At 42.3% G+C, this 17,213-nt stretch overlaps 1 long non-coding RNA gene across 1 annotated transcript in view; it reads right to left on the minus strand.

Moving 5' to 3' along the window:
* Positions 1–516: 516 nt before the first annotated feature.
* Positions 517–17,213, minus strand: part of LOC142500948 (uncharacterized) — a 44,476-nt gene continuing 27,779 nt past the window's right edge. Inside the window, exons 2-3 of the long non-coding RNA XR_012803367.1 lie at positions 1,038–1,156; positions 517–935 (exon numbers count right to left, since the gene is read on the minus strand). This is a non-coding gene — a long non-coding RNA (uncharacterized LOC142500948). The remainder of the gene's footprint in view (positions 936–1,037; positions 1,157–17,213) is intronic.

A 17,213-nucleotide genomic window follows, 5' to 3' on the forward strand; every position in this document is an offset into this window, starting at 1 on the left:
CTCTTGCGCCTATTCTCTGTATTTGACAGGTCTACAGTATTCTCGATCACCCAGGGGTGCAGCCGCGGAAGACAATTTGGGGGGGGGGGGGGGTGCTGGAAAGAATTATGAATATTTTTTTTTTCTGCCTTATAAAAGTGGTTTTCTACTGTAAAATAGGATTGAAAATGGACTTGCAAATTGGCCTCTGGCTTTTGCTTCACCTTTCTTTTATTTTAGCTGTTGTTCTGCTTTTGCCGTGTTCTGCTTGCAGTTATATGTTGAAGAATCTCAGCATTGCTGTGTGAGCTGCAGCTTTGCGTGTTTTTTCCATTCCCAGATCAGATATGATCCCAGGGAGAGCTCATTTATTATTCTATTATTTGTTTTTTTCTCTCTAAACTATTCGTATCAATATTCTTATATTTGTGTATAAGTGTTTCTACCGACTAAACAGTTTGTTCCCCTAAAAACATGCAAAGTTATGTTTATAGCCACCGTGGACCAGTGTTTTTACCATGGAGAAGATCTTCCACTGCCTGACACCTTAGCCAAAACACATTAATGCTCTTAAATATTAAATAAAAAAACAGGCATTGGGATAATGAGACGTGTTATGGGAGTGGCCAGTTATACAATTTGGAGTAAAATAATAGGCAAATTAAGGAGATTACAAAATTCAATGCCCTTTGATCCATGGTTTATGCTTTTAAATAGAGATCAGATTAATGGTGACCAACAAAAAAAAATCAATAATATTACATCAACTAAATGCAGCAAGGTGTCCAGTAGTTGCTTCCTGGCATCCTTAATTGATATAGGGAGAACAGTATGGGATGTAATAAATCTTCAGAAAAGTACTTCTGGGATACAGGATTCCATAGCTAACTTTTATCCTATATGGTCATCTTGGTTATTTACTCATCCAACATGTAGCTGGCATCTCAGGATTTAATCTTTGGAAAAATAAGGTGAAATATATATATAAATGAATAAATTAGATCAGTGTCCACTCGTTCCAAAATTTTAAGGAAAAATAGAAACTGGAATATACATACGTATGCATATCTGCAGTCCAGGCATGTGCAGGAGCTGGAGGTGGGCCGATCTCGGGAAGATTTTGAAAATCCTTTGGATGACTTGGTACATCTGCCATTATTGATAAGAATTTCGACTTCTGCAATATATAACAACCAGGAAAGATTTTAGATTATACGAAAATAAAAGGGTTACAAAAATGGCAGGGAAACAAGAAAAGGAAAAAGGGGGAGCACAGGTAGAGGGGTGAAATGGAACGAAATATAATTCAGGTGTGTTAATCCCTGAAACAATGACGGTGGTGGTGTCAGAGTGTGTATTAACTCTTAACACTTACACGGGCTTGTGCAAATGCTGTCGCATCAAGGTATATTTCGGTCTTCTCCTCTCTGTCTTGTGTAGTTCTTCTTTTCTCTCCGTCTGTGTACTTCTGCTCCTGGTTCTTTAATGCAGTGTCACCCTCGGAATAAACGAATGAACATAATGAACAGACAAAAATAGTTAAAATGTCTAAAAGAAAGAAACAGGGCTAAAAAGGCTGTATAACACTCACACGGGCACCTGGGAGTGCAGTCTCTGGGGAGGTTTCTTTAAACTTCAGCAAACAGCTTAGCCTCTCAAATAGGGATGAAATATCTATTAAAACTGAATGGACAGTGAGAATGGGATAAATCGTTGTAACAGAGTACTAATACTCACACGGCCAAGTGTGAGCCCACACTTGGAATGGTATCTTTGTTGCTCCTCCTGCAGTCTTCAAACCATGGTCCAAAGGAAGTAAGAGTGATAAAATCCTGCCCCAGAATGGTAAGGATTGGTCTTCAACAAGGAGTATAGGTCAAGGTCTTTATTAAAACAAAAATAAATAAAAAAACGGTAAACAAAAGAATAGAAAGGATATGGCTCATAGCGACATCTATATATACTATTGGCCAGCCAAAGTATATATAAAAGTATATATAGATGTCGCTATGAGCCATATCCTTTCTATCTACGGAGCCTGAGGAAGCCCAAGAAGGGGCGAAATGCGTAGCTCGAAATCCCCCAGTATTTTGAACCTTCACAGCCACCGTCTGGAGTGGGACAACGGAAGCACAGCACTGTATGCGGACGCGGAGAAAGTTTGCGGTGCACCACGAGTCCTGCATTATATTCCGCATAGACTGGCTTTCTTATCCGTTTTGGTGCTGCTTACTCTTATAGTTCGCAACATTCTTTTGTTTACCGTTTTTTTTATTTATTTTTGTTTTAATAAAGACCTTGACCTATACTCCTTGTTGAAGACCAATCCTTACCATTCTGGGGCAGGATTTTATCACTCTTCCTTCCTTTGGACCATGGTTTGAAGACTGCAGGAGGAGCAACAAAGATATCATTCCAAGTGTGGGCTCACACTTGGCCGTGTGAGTATTAGTACTCTGTTACAACGATTTATCCCATTCTCACTGGCCATTCAGTTTTAATAGAGATTTCATCCCTATTTGAGAGGCTAAGCTGTTTGCTGAAGTTTAAAGAAACCTCCCCAGAGACTGCACTCCCAGGTGCCCGTGTGAGTGTTATACAGCCTTTTTAGCCCTGTTTCTTTCTTTTAGACATTTTAACTATTTTTGTCTGTTCATTATGTTCATTCGTTTATTCCGAGGGTGACACTGCATTAAAGAACCAGGAGCAGAAGTACACAGACGGAGAGAGAAGAAGAACTACACAAGACAGAGAGGAGAAGACCGAAAGATACCTTGATGCGACAGCATTTGCACAAGCCCGTGTAAGTGTTAAGAGTTAATACACACTTTGACACCACCACCGTCATTGTTTCAGGGATTAACACACCTGAACTATATTTCGTTCCATTTCACCCCTCTACCTGTGCTCCCCCTTTTTCCCTTTCTTGTTTCCCTGTACAACTAAGGATCCTGGGTAGATCGTATTTTGGGTTTTTTTGAGTCAAGGGAGGAGACCGAGAAGCAGAGGGACACCTTATGAACTCCTACCATACTTTTATTCCCTCCTACCCTTATCATATACAGAGGTAGCGCCCGGGTTTTCTCTTTCTACAAAAATGGCAAGCAGATCTTCCTAAAACAACAATTGAAGTTATTAAAAAAAAAAAAAAACTTAAAATGAAACCCTGCATCAATCTATGAAGAGATGATATAGAAGATGATGCATAGCACATATCTCACTCCTAAAGTAAGTAGTATACTAACTAACAGATCACGATTGTGCAAAAAGTGCTCAGTCCAGACTGCAGACTTGCTGCACTGTTTCTGGGAATGTGTGAAAATGTATAACTGCTGGAAAGACGTCTGTAACTTCTGCTTTGAGATGATAAAACTGAAATTTGGGCTTACCCTTAGCTGGGCTATTTTCAAAATGATCCAAAATACTGAAGATACAGATCAAATAATAGACAAGCCCATTATTAAATTCCTAGCGATCATCTGTTTAGCTGCTAAGAAGGCAATATTACAAGACTGGATCAGTAACACACCACCAGGACTAAATATGGTTAAAGAAAAGTGAATGTTCAGCTTTACGATGGATTGGATAGAAACTGAAAAATATAGACAAAAGCAGACACGTTTTTAAATACATGGATATATTTTATTAAACACCGCAAGAAGACACAAAACAAATAAAAAAAAATATTTTTTAAATATACAGATGCCGAGCCAAAAATATGGTTCAAATGGTCTAGCACAGGGGTGGCCTACTCCAGTCTTCAAGGGCCATGAACAGGACAGGTTTTAAGGATATCCCTGCTTCAGCACAGGTGGCTCAGTTGAAGACTGCATCACGTGTCTTATCATTTTCTCGCTTGTCGTGGCTTTCCATGTTAGTCGTTTCAGAAAATCTGTTAGAATGAAAGCACGTTAATTAATACAGAACATGTAATACCCCTTTACTGACTTCTATAAGACGCATTTATTGTTAATATTATGCATGTTCTTCTGTCCCCATTGTACTGCGCTACGCTAATTTAATGATGCTACATGTGCAATCATTTATTTCAATTATTCAGATAGCGGCCGAGCACAGGAAGGCATGAATCACTGCAGAATGTATTACACTGCTTGATAAAAGTGTAAATTAAAATAATGCGGAGGTGGGTTTTTGTTATGTTACAATATGTTGAAATTACTACAAAATCCGACCTTTTGTTGCAGCAAATGTAACCATCTAGGCATCAGAGGGCCAAGCACATTGCAGAGTATCCCCTGTCCTGTCTGACAGTGCACGTGTTAAAACACAAAGGCTGATGTGATGTACAACAGGGGTGGCCAGCTCCAGTTCTCAAGGGCCGTCAACAGGTCAGGTTTTCAGGATATCCCAGCTTCAGCACAGGTGGCTCAATCAAAGACAGCTACCTGTGCTGAAGTAGGGGTATCCTGAAAACCTGACCTGTTGGTGGCCCTTGAGGACTGGAGCTGGCCACCGTTGATGTACAGCGTAGTTGTAGAGAATGAAGAAAGCCATTACGTGATCAATATCTGATAGATTTTTGGCTATGCTTTAGAGGCAGAAGTGCTAACGATTAAAATGCTAAGCACGCTGTATTTCTAACTTAATTCAGCTGGATCTGTGAAATAATGTTTGTGTTACTAATAATTAAGTGCAATTCCTGAATGATTAATGAAGGTAAATGATGTTGGAAAATGACAGGCCAAAACATTTAGCTAATTAAGAGGCTGAGAATTGCTAATGGTGCTGCAGCTGAAATTAATTGTCAGATTTTGGTTCACAGTAGAAAACAATTTCTGTACACTGCTCTCTCCTCAATGCAGAAACAACATTCAAACAGTGTTTGTGAGCTGTGCTTACACCTCTATGTTGTACTGAATGAAATACAGGACTCAAAACTATGTTCACATATATACAATACAATACAATTTATACATATGTTACATACAATATAGTAAAACTTTGCTCACATACCTGGGGCATGTTAAAGAAACAAATGACTTACAAATACAGTACTCGTAAGACTTCTCTTTTTTTTTTTAATTTCTAATACAAATATAAAATAAGCGTTTTGTTACCCATGCATATTACTTGTGTTAGGAGAAAATGACAATGCAGCATTGCCAACTGGACTCCATATCATTCTGAGACTGTGGTCCAGTTCTTGTGTTCTAGCACTAAACCCAGTATCTCCGTGGATAAGAGACTTTGAAAAGCCTAGCTGGAGTCCAGTCTCGTGATGACAGGATCTGGGGGTCAAACCTGAGATTTAAAGACATCCACGGTAAAATGGATACGAAGCAAAAGAAAAATAAGTGACACACTGTTAGTGCTCATTTGCATGTCATTACCCATGTGGGTAAGCACAGCACAGTGGCAGCACAATATGCCGTGTGATTATAGGGTTTGGCAGGTTTGAGGGACTTGTCTGAGACTTGTGCTCCGAAATGTTTTTTCTCATTACTGTACTCCGTACAATGGCGTGTATCACTTTTTGTTTTTTACTCTCAATAATTTGTTAATGTACATGTATGACCAGCTTCACAGTGCAAGGCCAACAACGATGGATACATCTGAAGAACAAAACAGCTGTTTGTTAATACGTCTTCTGGCCATGCACTTCTGTGAATTGAGATTTCGTTTTAAAGTAGTGTGCAATAGCAGGAAAAAGCTTAAAGGTATCCACGTTCAAGTGGACAAGAAACAAAAACTGATACAATATTAGTGTTAATTTACATGTCGTTACCCAGAATCCCTGACTGGTGGAAGCATTGTATGCTGGGGAATTATAAGGTGAAACCGGTTTAGTAGACATGTCAGACACTTGTGAATGTGCTTATAAGTGTTCTTTAGGATTAGGTTACATCTTAAATCTGGTGTATAAACTCTGCAATAGAGTCTTGCTTTCCAGCTATAAAGCTATGACTGAATTGCTTTAGTTGCCCTTGAAAAACTACGAAATGAAGACAACACTTAATTCAACCCTGCATGTGTGCCAAATAAAAACAAAAGAACAGCGCAAAAACGCACATAGTGAAGTACATAAAAATAAATTTATATCAGTAAAAAGTAGGTAATCTGCGTATATTAGATAGGTAGGGTAAAAGCAGTAGCTGTGATCTACACAGAGGTTACCAGTCGGCAAGTGGAGGTGACGGTAGCAAGGAATCGACACAGCTCATCAGAGGCAGCAGCTTCTCTCAATCCTGGCACCAGAAATCCGTCTTTAGGTTGGCGCCTCCCCCATCAGAATAGAGTCATACAGATTGAGTGTACGTTGGAAGGTAGTGGATTGAAAGTTCTTGCGATATTTTAGCCACCAGCTCATGCAGGCTAGCTGGAAATGTCTGTGTAAAGTAATAATCTATAGACCACAGCACTGTGCAGGACTCCGGCAGAGGTTGGACATACAGTGCACCAGTCCGTGACATCACTGTTAATCGCGCAATCTCCTCCACAGAGCGTCGTGTGTATAGGGCATCAGGCTCAGTGTAGAGATACACGAAGATCTCACCGGAGGATCACAGGCTAAGAATGATAGGTAAAAGAATGACAGTCCTACGCGTTTCGTAGCAACACGGCTACTTCCTCAGGGATAGTCACTCAATAGTACACCGGATGTTAAATACCCTGCGGAGCTCGTGCATTGGTCACAGGAAAAAACAGACATGACCAATCACACGCGCAACCGGGGCAGTCACATCAGGTGAAACATAATCATTAATTAAAATGTATATTACTCACAAAGGCAAATATATTCAAATACATAAGGTTTATACATCAACAATAAAATTCATTAGTACAATATCTTGACAAAGCATAGACCTAATGCAATAAATAAAAACAGTTTAAATCTGAAACGATATAGAGATCATAATTAGGGACAGTACATAGCAAAATTCAATAAAGGGCCCACACATCGATATCCTCATTTAACCCCTTTGGAGACATAGTATCTAATCTATGTATCCAGAAGGATTCTTGGGTAGAGAGGGTTTTAACCCTAATCGCCCCCACGTCTGTGACATGGGATATGTTGAATACCTTTAAAGGTGAGGAATGAAGGGTCTTTATTATGAAATTGGGAGAAATGTCGAGAGACACTATGTTTGGTAAAACCACCTTTAATATTGCGGATATGCTCTTGTATACGTACCTTCAATATGCGTTTTGGTCCTACCGACATATTGAAAGCCGCAGGAGCATTCAAGAAGACACACTATGTGGGATGAAGTACATAAAATAAAATCTTCAATTACGAAGACTTCTTTAGTAACATTGGAAACAATATGTTTTTTTATCAGAATGAAGGAATCTACATATCGAACATCTACCGCAGGCATAATTACCTACTGGTTTAGAAGTTAACCACCCTTTGTTTGTAGTTTGATCTAGCTCTTGTCCAATATCACTAGGTGCCAAAATATTTTTTAGATTTTTTGCTTTTCTATAAATAAAACGCAGTTTCTTAACAAGTTTGGTCCCCAAAATCGGATCGTTACAGAGAATACTCCAATATTTTGAGATTATATTTTCTATATTCTTATTTGCTGAATTAAAGTTTGTAATAAATGCTACATCAATCATTTGATTATCTATTGTTTGCTTCTCCTTATTGCTAGGAACAAGTAGTGTGTCGCGATTCATAAGTCTCACTCTTGTTAGTTCTTTGGTTAATAAGCCCTTAGGATAACCTCTATCGACAAACCTACATGTGTGCCAAATGCCTACTCCGTACCCCAACTATGTGCAGTGCCATTTAGTCTTTCCGCCATGTAGAGGCCTGTTCTACGTGTAATAATATAGCCTGCTCAGATAAGGCACCTGCCTGTGATGACACAGAGTGCTAGTATATGAGACGTATATTTCTGAAGGATTCGCTGTCAGACCTAACTCCCGCCACACATTTATCATGAAGGAAATCTGCTGCATTCATCTGTGTCTCTGACTCCCAGTCCTCCGGAGTTATTAGATGGGGTGGTGTCTCTCTCTTAACATCATTACCTAGAGATGCCTGTCTCCAGTCCCAAGACATGTTAAAGAAAGCAGAAGTCAGTCCCAACCCTAACAAGCAGAGCCTGAACTAAAGCCCCACGGCACAGCACCGTACCATATATCAAACACTATCATTTGAATGAAACCCGCATGTTTGTCGTTGCATGGAAAAAAAAAAAAAAAAAAAAAAATATATATATATATATATATATATATATATATATATATATATATATATATATATATATATATATATTTTGATGCAGAGGTATCAGTACCGTGTTAGCCGAGCTTCAATAATAAAAAAATAAATAGATGTCTATTTATTTTTTATTATATATATATATATATATATATACATACATACATACATACATACATACATACATACACACACGCATATATTTATATATATATATATATATATATATATATATATATATATATATATATATATATATATATATATATATAATCACACACACAGTTAGGTCCGGAAATAATTGGACACTGACAATTTTCATAATTTTGGCTCTGTACGCCACCACAATGGATTTGAAATGAAACAACCAGGATGCAATAGAAGTGCAGACTTTCAGCTTTAATTCAAGGGGTTGAACAAAAATATCGTATGAAACATTTAAGAATTGCAACCATTTTCATGCACAGTCCCTTATTTCAGAGGCTCAAATGTAATTGGACAAATTAACACAATCATAAATAAAATGTTAATTTTTAATACTTTGTCGAGAATCCTTTGCAGGCAATGACTGCTTGAAGTCTGGAACGCATGGACATCACCAAACGCTGGGTTTCCTCCTTTCTGATGCTTTGCCAGGCCTTTACTGCAGCTGTCTTCAGTTGTTGTTTGTTCGTGGGTCTTTCTGCCTTAAGTTATGTCTTCAGCAAGTGAAATGCATGCTCGATCGGGTTGTGCCACAGTAGTGCTCGCCACAAACCTGGGTCGGACCGCGTGGCTGAGGTGGGGTTGTAAAAGCACCGACCTTAGACCGCTCAGGCTGATCCGGATTGCGCATTTCGTAGTCGTACGTAGCAGGGTAAGGACTGGAGAAGGCAGCATTGTCAGTGGACAAGCCAGGGTCAGGACTGGAGACATCCAGGTAAACGTTGTTCAAGCAGGAGTTCGGCAACAGGTAGTCAGGAGTTCCCCGCTTCAGCTCAGGAGCATGAGCGCGGGAGTGGACTCTGCGCATGCGGCGACCATGGCCCATGGTACTGGTCTCAGGAAGTGATAGGTAGACCGGAGTGGCACACTGCCTGGCAGCAGTGGTAGATCAGTGCTTCAGCACAAGAGTCCTGAGCGGGCTGGAGAATCCTCCACTTCAGCGCAGGAACCAGGACACGACCTCTGCAATAGAGAATGAGCAGCAGGCCCCAGGAACCAGGGAGCTGAAGACAACACTGGGGAAACCTCCGCTTCAGCACAGGAGACAGGAACTGACCACTGCGTGAGACTAGCAGCCGGTCTCAGGAAACGGAGCTGAAGTCAAACAAGGAGAGTACTCCGCTTCAGCACAGGAGACAGGAACTAGGACAAAACAGAGTAGTAACGAGATAACAAGCCTGGGGCTTGTGGCAGAACACTCAGTGACATCCAGGAAGGACTATGCTCAGCAGAGAAGGATTGTGGGGATGCAGTACTTAAAGGCCAGCGGGCCAATCCCCGGAGGAGGGTGTGAAGGCACTGCTCCAATGAGTGAGTACAAGGCTAGGTTGCAGTGATAGCTTGCACAGCTGCAGTAGATACCAGAGGGAGTGTTCAAGGACTGCACAGGTCTGTGAGGCAAGGTAAGCAGTAAACTGAGGTGTGGATTCCTTACAGGTTGGGATCAGGTGATTGACTCGGCCATTGCAGAGAATTCCACTTCTTTGCCTTAAAAAACTCCTGGGTTGCTTTCGCAGTATGTTTTGGGTCAGTGTCCATCTGTAAAGTGAAGCGCCGTCCAATCAACTTCGCTGAATTTGGCTGAATCTGAGCAGACAATATGTCACATCATCAATAAACACTAGTGACCCACTGCCATTGTAAGCCATGCATGCCCATGCCATCACACTGCCTCCACCGTGTTTTACAAATGATGTGGTATGCTTCGGATCATGAGCCATTCCAAACCTTCTCCATACTGTTTTCTTCACATCATTCTGGTACAGGTTGATCTTGGATTCATCGGTCCAAAGAATGCTGTTCCAGAATTGGACTGGCTTTCTATTCTGGACCTTTCTATTCTTGAGGCTTATGAATGGTTTGCACCTTGTGGTGACCCCTCAGTATTTGCTCTCGTGAAGTCTTCTCTTTATGGTAGACTTGGATAATGATATGCCTACCTCATGGAGAGTGTTCTTCACTTGCTGGATGTTGTGAAGGGGTTTTTCTTTACCATGGAAAGGATTCTACGATCATCCACCACTGTTGTCTTCCGTGGACATCCAGGCCTTTTTGTGTTGCAGAGCTCACCAGTGCGTTCTTTTTTTCTCTCAATGTACAAAACTGTTGATTTGGCCACTCCTAATGTTCCTGCTATCTCTCTCCTGGATTTTCTTTTTTTTTGCAGCCTAAGGATGCCCTGTTTCACTTGCATTGAGAGCTCCTTTGACCGCATGTTGTGGATTCACAGCAACAGCTTCCAAATGCGAAAGCCACACCTGGAATCAACTCCAGACCTTTTACCTGCTTAATTGATGATGAAATAACGAAGGAATAGCCCACACCTGTCCATGAAACAGCTTTTTAGTCAATTGTCCAATTACTTTTGGTCCCTTGAAAAAGAAGGGGCTACATATTAAAGAGATGTAATTCCTAAACCCTTCCTCCAATTTGGATGTGAATACCCTCAAATTAAAGCTGATAGACTGCACTTTAAGCCCATATTTGTTATTTAACGGTAACTTGAATTTATTTTGGTACACAGCCGAAATAACGAAACAATACATATACACACACACACACACACACACACACACACACACTAAAAAACAATCACTGTTTTAGTCCCACTAGACTTACACCCTATTTTATCTCCTATATTGCATACTATTCCACTGTACTATTTGGCAGGGACTGTGTGTTTTATATGCCTTGTACATGCTGGTGGAAGCTTGTGACCTTCAGCTAATCAGGTGGCATTTACAACCTCTCCCCCCCAAAGAAACATTTTTTTTGGATTTGCAGAATGGATTTACCATAAAGGAAATGTATCTGCACTCCTTTTAGTAAATGAAAATATTCTACCTGTAAAATGTCCATTGTGCGTGCTGGGGTGTTTCTGTAGGTCACTACAGGGACTAAAGAATAATTCCTTTTCATGTGCCAGGTTTTGAAGGATATTGTACAATGCCCTTTACATTAAATGTTGCCATTGTGCAGCACTGTTTATAACCATTATTAAAGACAACATCAATACATTCAGAAACAGTATGACTAACCTAAGCAGGTAAAGCCACTGGTCACTTTGCAATTAATAATAGTATTACGGTGATAAACATGCTTCTCTGGAACAGATCTCCAAAATGTGTAAGCTAGAGGCCAACAGGTTTGTAATTGTAAGTTTGCAAACAATGGAAAATTGGTGGTATTCAGTGCCATCCAATTCTGGCTTCTGCATTAAACACGTGGCATAATAAATAAGCAGATCAGTGCTCAAAAGCGCGAACATTCAAAATATAAGCATTTTTGGTATGTTAGTTCAGTTATCGGCAGATAACATAACTCCCTTGAAGCCCTTTAGGCCAATTGGCAGGAATAAAGAGGTTAATAAGGCTGCCACTTAAACAAGATCTGGTAAAGTAAAACCTTACAGATTTCCAGGCGCTGGATCCTTTGCCCGTGGAGGCCCTGGGAACAGCGTTAGATGGCTTGGCCTAATCATCTTGTAATTAATAGGATGAGTTACTTTACACCACGGTCAGACCCGTAGGTGACACATCTGACACCCGCGGTGCTTTAAAAAGACGAATCCCTTTCACAAATGTCACCCACTAATTTGTTGACAGGTGATAGTGATAACATAACCTCGGGGATAGCTTTCACTCAGCAGGTTACAGGGTTAATACCTCCCCAAATACACACAAAGAGCTGATCACTACAGGGTCAGTTTCCTAAATATATTAGCTGTGACCCCTCTCTAAAGTGCCAGACACAGTGAGAGGAGAAGGAGAGAGGGGAAAAAGCTCAGGATATGGTATCAGGCAGAAGAGGTTGTGGGTGATTTAGGTCTGGAGAGGCCAACTCCAGTCCTCAAGGGCCACCAACAGGGCAGGTTTTAAGGAGATTGAGCCACCTGTGCTGACGCAGGGATATCCTTAAACCCTGACCTGTCGGTGACCCTTGAGGACTGGAGTCGGCCACCCCTAATATAGGTTATTACAGACAGTCTAAAATCCTGTTTAACGCATTCACTGCAATGCATTTCTTGTTTGGCGTTCCGATGGGTTCGCTCTTGTTGGCCCACCTTCTCCTAGCTCGAGATTCTTGGGACAGGTATAATTGTATTGGCTATATATGCTATATGGTATTGTTATTCTCCCCTATTCCACAGTATATGCAGATGCCTTATAAATAATTGGAAGAAATGTCATACAAAAAAGCGCTACAAAATGAACTGTTATAGTGAATACACAGTGATAAATGATAAGGTTGGTATGATGACCCAAAGTGGCTCTAAGTGGAAATAATAACTTGGAGCCTAAAAAAACAAACAAACAAATAAGGGTTCTCTCAAAACCCCCAAAATGTCAATATATTGCATTGGTTCTCTTGGGCCCAAGGACTCGGTCCAGGGAATAAGACACAACGACAAAATACCAGAAATAGTGTAATATGTTCATACAAATTACCCTCTCTTTGTGGGTGCTATAGAGTTTGAACTCACACTCTGAATATCTTGAGTTTTATGCTTATATCACAGATATTATGTGATCTCCACTATAGGGCAGGGGGGGGTAATTTTCTTATCCAATAACTGGCTAACCCAGTTATTCGATAAGGAAAGGACAGCGGAGATCACACAATATCTGTGATATAAGCTTAAAACTCAAGATATTCAGAGTGTGAGTTCAAACTCCCACAAAGAGAGGGTCATTTGTATGAACATATTAAACTATTTGTGCGATTTTCTCTTTTTGTCGTCACATATTCCCTGGACTGAGTCCTTGGGCCCAAGAGAACCAACATAACATATTGCTTTATAAATCATATTATTGTATGGAGAGCTTGCTATTTGTGAATCTTAGTAGAAAGAGACCAGGTAACTCCAGCATAGTGAGGGATAGGCTTAAGTACAGGAGTCAATCCAGTGTAGTACCCACTGTGATTCCCCGAAACTACCCTCTGATATCATGTTTCTCTCCCATTACCTGCTGAACCCTGCAGCTTGCTAGCTCTGAGCCATGGATCATACAGGACAGAAGTGGTGGGAGCCTGTCAGATGTGCTCATACACTACTCTCATCTTCACACAGCCCGGGGGAGGCTTTTAAAGAAAGCTCAGAGTGAGAAAACATTCTGTAGATGAATTGTAGTTACATTAGAAACCAATTAGCAGAGCTCAGGGCTATGAGAGTCCCATGCAGGGGTCCTAGGCATGAACTAAAGCAACTGCCTATGGCCCAAAATAGTGCAACAAACCATTATTGTCAGGTTTTTTTTTCATTCCAATGGTTTGTTTCTTCTATACATTGTACTTTTCTTTAACCATTTCACTGCCCTAAGGTCCAGCCCAGCATCTCGTTCTCACAAGCGCAATGGCCAACAGGTAACATCTCTTTTTAGTTATATCTCCATCGTTTACTTACTTCCAAAAGATTGAGAGATATTCTATCAGGTAGTAGATAGATGAAAAGCGACACAGTTTGAGGCTATGTTCAGAGAGTCTCCCCGATAGATGGTCAGTATTGTGATAAGGAATTGTCAAAGGCTCTCATACCACCGCAAAGTCCAACAGGGTTATCACACCAACAGCAAAACACAGCAAGGAGTTGCTGGCCCCTAGAAAACGTTAAAAGGGTTCTATGGAATAGACAGATTGAATAAGACAGGGGTGGCCAACTCCCGTCCCCAAGGGCCACCAACAGGTAAGGTTTTCTAGATGTCCCTGCTTCAGCACAGGTGGCTCAATTGAAGTCACCTGTGCTGAAGCAAGGGTGTCCTTAAAGCCTGACCTGTTGGTGGCCCTTGAGGGCTGGAGTTGGCCACCCCTGGAAGACGACCACACACAAATATGTTGCATATTGACCACAGCGAAGAGGTTAATGAGGGCAGTGGAGTTGTAGCTGTATTGGGTCAACCAATCTGACAAAGCACCGAGCACCAGCCAAAACATCCCCTCTCTGCCAAGTACTCCTCCCCCCACCCCCCGGCGGCATTACAGAAAATTAATGGTTGAATAGAGTGGCAAATTGAGTGGGAGGGGGACACTCCGAGTTTAATATTTGAAGCAGCTGTTTTTCCCAATTACGATCCCTCTTGTTTAGCATTGAAGTGGTGAGGGCCCTTGGACAAACGCAGCTAAACTTCTCCATTGTGGCCGGGGAGAGTCAGAGGCACTTGGTCCCAATGTGTTCAGTATCACCTTTTCTATGGAGTCCCAGCCAGTGCAATCCACCTGCCCCTATTCACACACAAGAGCTGCAGCGAGGAGGGGGTGTTCTTACCCCCCCCCCCCTTTTACTTCCTCTGTTTTTAAGAAGCATCTGCTCTCTCTTCTGTCCTCTTGGGCCTGAAGAGCAGTGGGGCTATCCCTCTTAAAGCATCACAGACAAAAAGCTCCCAAAGATAAGGCTTGGTCTATAAGGCCCTTCTATACCTCTGTAGTTTAAAAAGCGCTCTGAGAGTCCTTCTATGGAAAAGAGATTTCTGTATAGCTGCTCTGACACCGGAATAAAAAGCGGGCAGAGATACCCCCGTCACTGATTAAAAAAAATAAAAGGCAGCCTCCCTTACTCCCACCCTTTCTGTGGCTAATTGGTAAAGCGTGGCTGTTTTATGAAGTAATCACTTAATGCAGTAATTACCCTCTCTCTCTCAATCACTCAGATTGATGCTGCTATCTGGAACCCATTTGTTAACTCCTTGCCTCCTGATTTACACAGTGCTGGCATGGAGGGTGAACACATTTTGAACACATTCTTCTCTTGAAATGCCCCAGGTGCGGTGAAAGCACTGAGGCACTGCAGAGGTGGAGATTCAAAGTGATGACGGCAGTGGAGAGAGTGCCATTAAAAAGCAGATGTACTGTGCACAAATAAGGAATTCATTTGAACGAGGGTGCAGACCTGCTTATTAGGATTTCTGGTTGGCTCATTGCAAAGCAACCTGACGATATAGCCAGTGTCAGATTTCCCGTTACGGGCCTGAGGCGGCAAAATTTTGGGGGTGGCAATAATTTTGCCGCGTTGTCAGGCCTATCGGAACTAATGGGAAGCTACTTGGCAGTTTTGGCCGCCTCCTTTCTGCCGCCCTTCTGCTCCTTTGGAATCCCGGTGTCAAATGACGCTGCGGACGCCCCCACCATGACGTTGCCATGGCGTCTCGTTGCCATGGCAAAGCGACATCAAATGACGTCATGTTTCCATGGCAACGCGTGTCGCGGCATCATTTGACGCCGGGATTCCAAAGGGGCAGGAGGGCGGCACCAAGGAGGTGGCAGACACAGGCTAGTGCCATGGGGCGGCAAATTTGGAAATGCGCCGCTGGATATAGCTTATCTTTAAAAAGAAGAGAGGAGCCTTACGTTTCAATGGATCCACTTCAAAGTGGATAAGAGGCAAGTTGAACACACTCTGAGTTATCATTTGCATGCAGCGCTGCTCCCCCCCCTCCCCTCCTGGGAGATCTGGCCAGTGCTACCGGTGGTGTGGTGCTTCACACCTGTTAGGTTCCAGGAGATGCTGAGGGTCCGCGATGGAATGGGGAAACAGGACAGGCTTTTGGATGTCTTCAAGCTGTGTTCTTCTTTGTCTGGTGCAACACCTCCATTCACAGCAGGTTCCAGCGTAGCTGGATACTGTCTCCACAGTGAAAGTCATCATTCATATCCCTACCCAATAGACTGTAGACTCAGGCAGGGGTATATGAAACAGGATACTCTTTATTGCAGATATCATCCACTGCAGGTGGTATTACAGCGAATACATTATATTCTAGCACAGGTCCCAGACCTCTGGATGGTGCCTGGTCTCTTCCCAGAATTGAGGCCTCCCAAGCCTGCTTGTTATTCTCTTCAGGCCCCCTGAGGGGGCTGGGGGCATGTCTCACTCCCTTGAGGGAGAGACTTGGACTGACTACAATTTGGCATGCTTCCTTCGTAGCACAGAGGGGGAGGGCACAAGGTCTGCACCCAGATTGGCTGCACACAGACCAAATTCCACCTCCATCCCAGTCACTCAAGGAGGGTGCCTGGGGGTGGGAAAAAGCCAAGATGATAGCCTGCCACAGCCTGCAGCTATCAGGACTTACATGACAGGGAGGGGCAGAAGGATAGCCAGAACCAGCCATGGCTACACTCTCCCCCTAAGTGAAAAATCCCATGTCCTCACTGTGAACCAATTTGGGGCACCATCCATCAATCTGGAGCCTGAAATACAACACAAGGTTACATATCAGATGTCATAGACATTAACCATTGTCAGAGGATAGCAGACATTACTACAGGGTCATCCACTGTTTACAGCGATGAAACAAACAATATTCTCCCAACATGAAGAACATTAAGTTCCCTATTTATAAAACTTGAGGTCGGGTTTCTTAAACACTCGCCCATCGACTTGGTCCATACAAAGTGTATTTTAGGATGTCCAGGCCTCAGGTGGAATTCTTACTTTTGCCAGATATTTTTAAAGCAGCAATATGAAGTAGTAGTAGACAGTTGTACTGTGGATCTGTTCTCTAACTCAGCTCCGTAGAGCTGAGGTGGGGCAGGTTGTGGTCGGCTCCTCCCCTAGGTGGAACATAGAGCAGGGGCATGACAGATCAAGGCGTGACTTGGCTCCGGCTGAGCCAGTCACAGTGATGGGCGGGGCTTAGCTTTGCCGCCAATAGCTTGCAACTTGGTTTGCAGAAAGGGCTTGCAACTCTGCAACCAGCCCATGCGGTCCCGGTAATCCAGCGGGAACGCCATTTTGAGTACATAGAACCATGCGGTGAGCTCCAAGTACAGAGCCACCACTTTGAGTAACAGGCAAACAGTCCATGTTGCAGTGGAAGCACTGTGTGATTATGAGGTA

Source organism: Ascaphus truei, chromosome 8, assembly GCF_040206685.1.
Source record: "Ascaphus truei isolate aAscTru1 chromosome 8, aAscTru1.hap1, whole genome shotgun sequence".
NCBI lineage: Eukaryota > Metazoa > Chordata > Amphibia > Anura > Ascaphidae > Ascaphus > Ascaphus truei.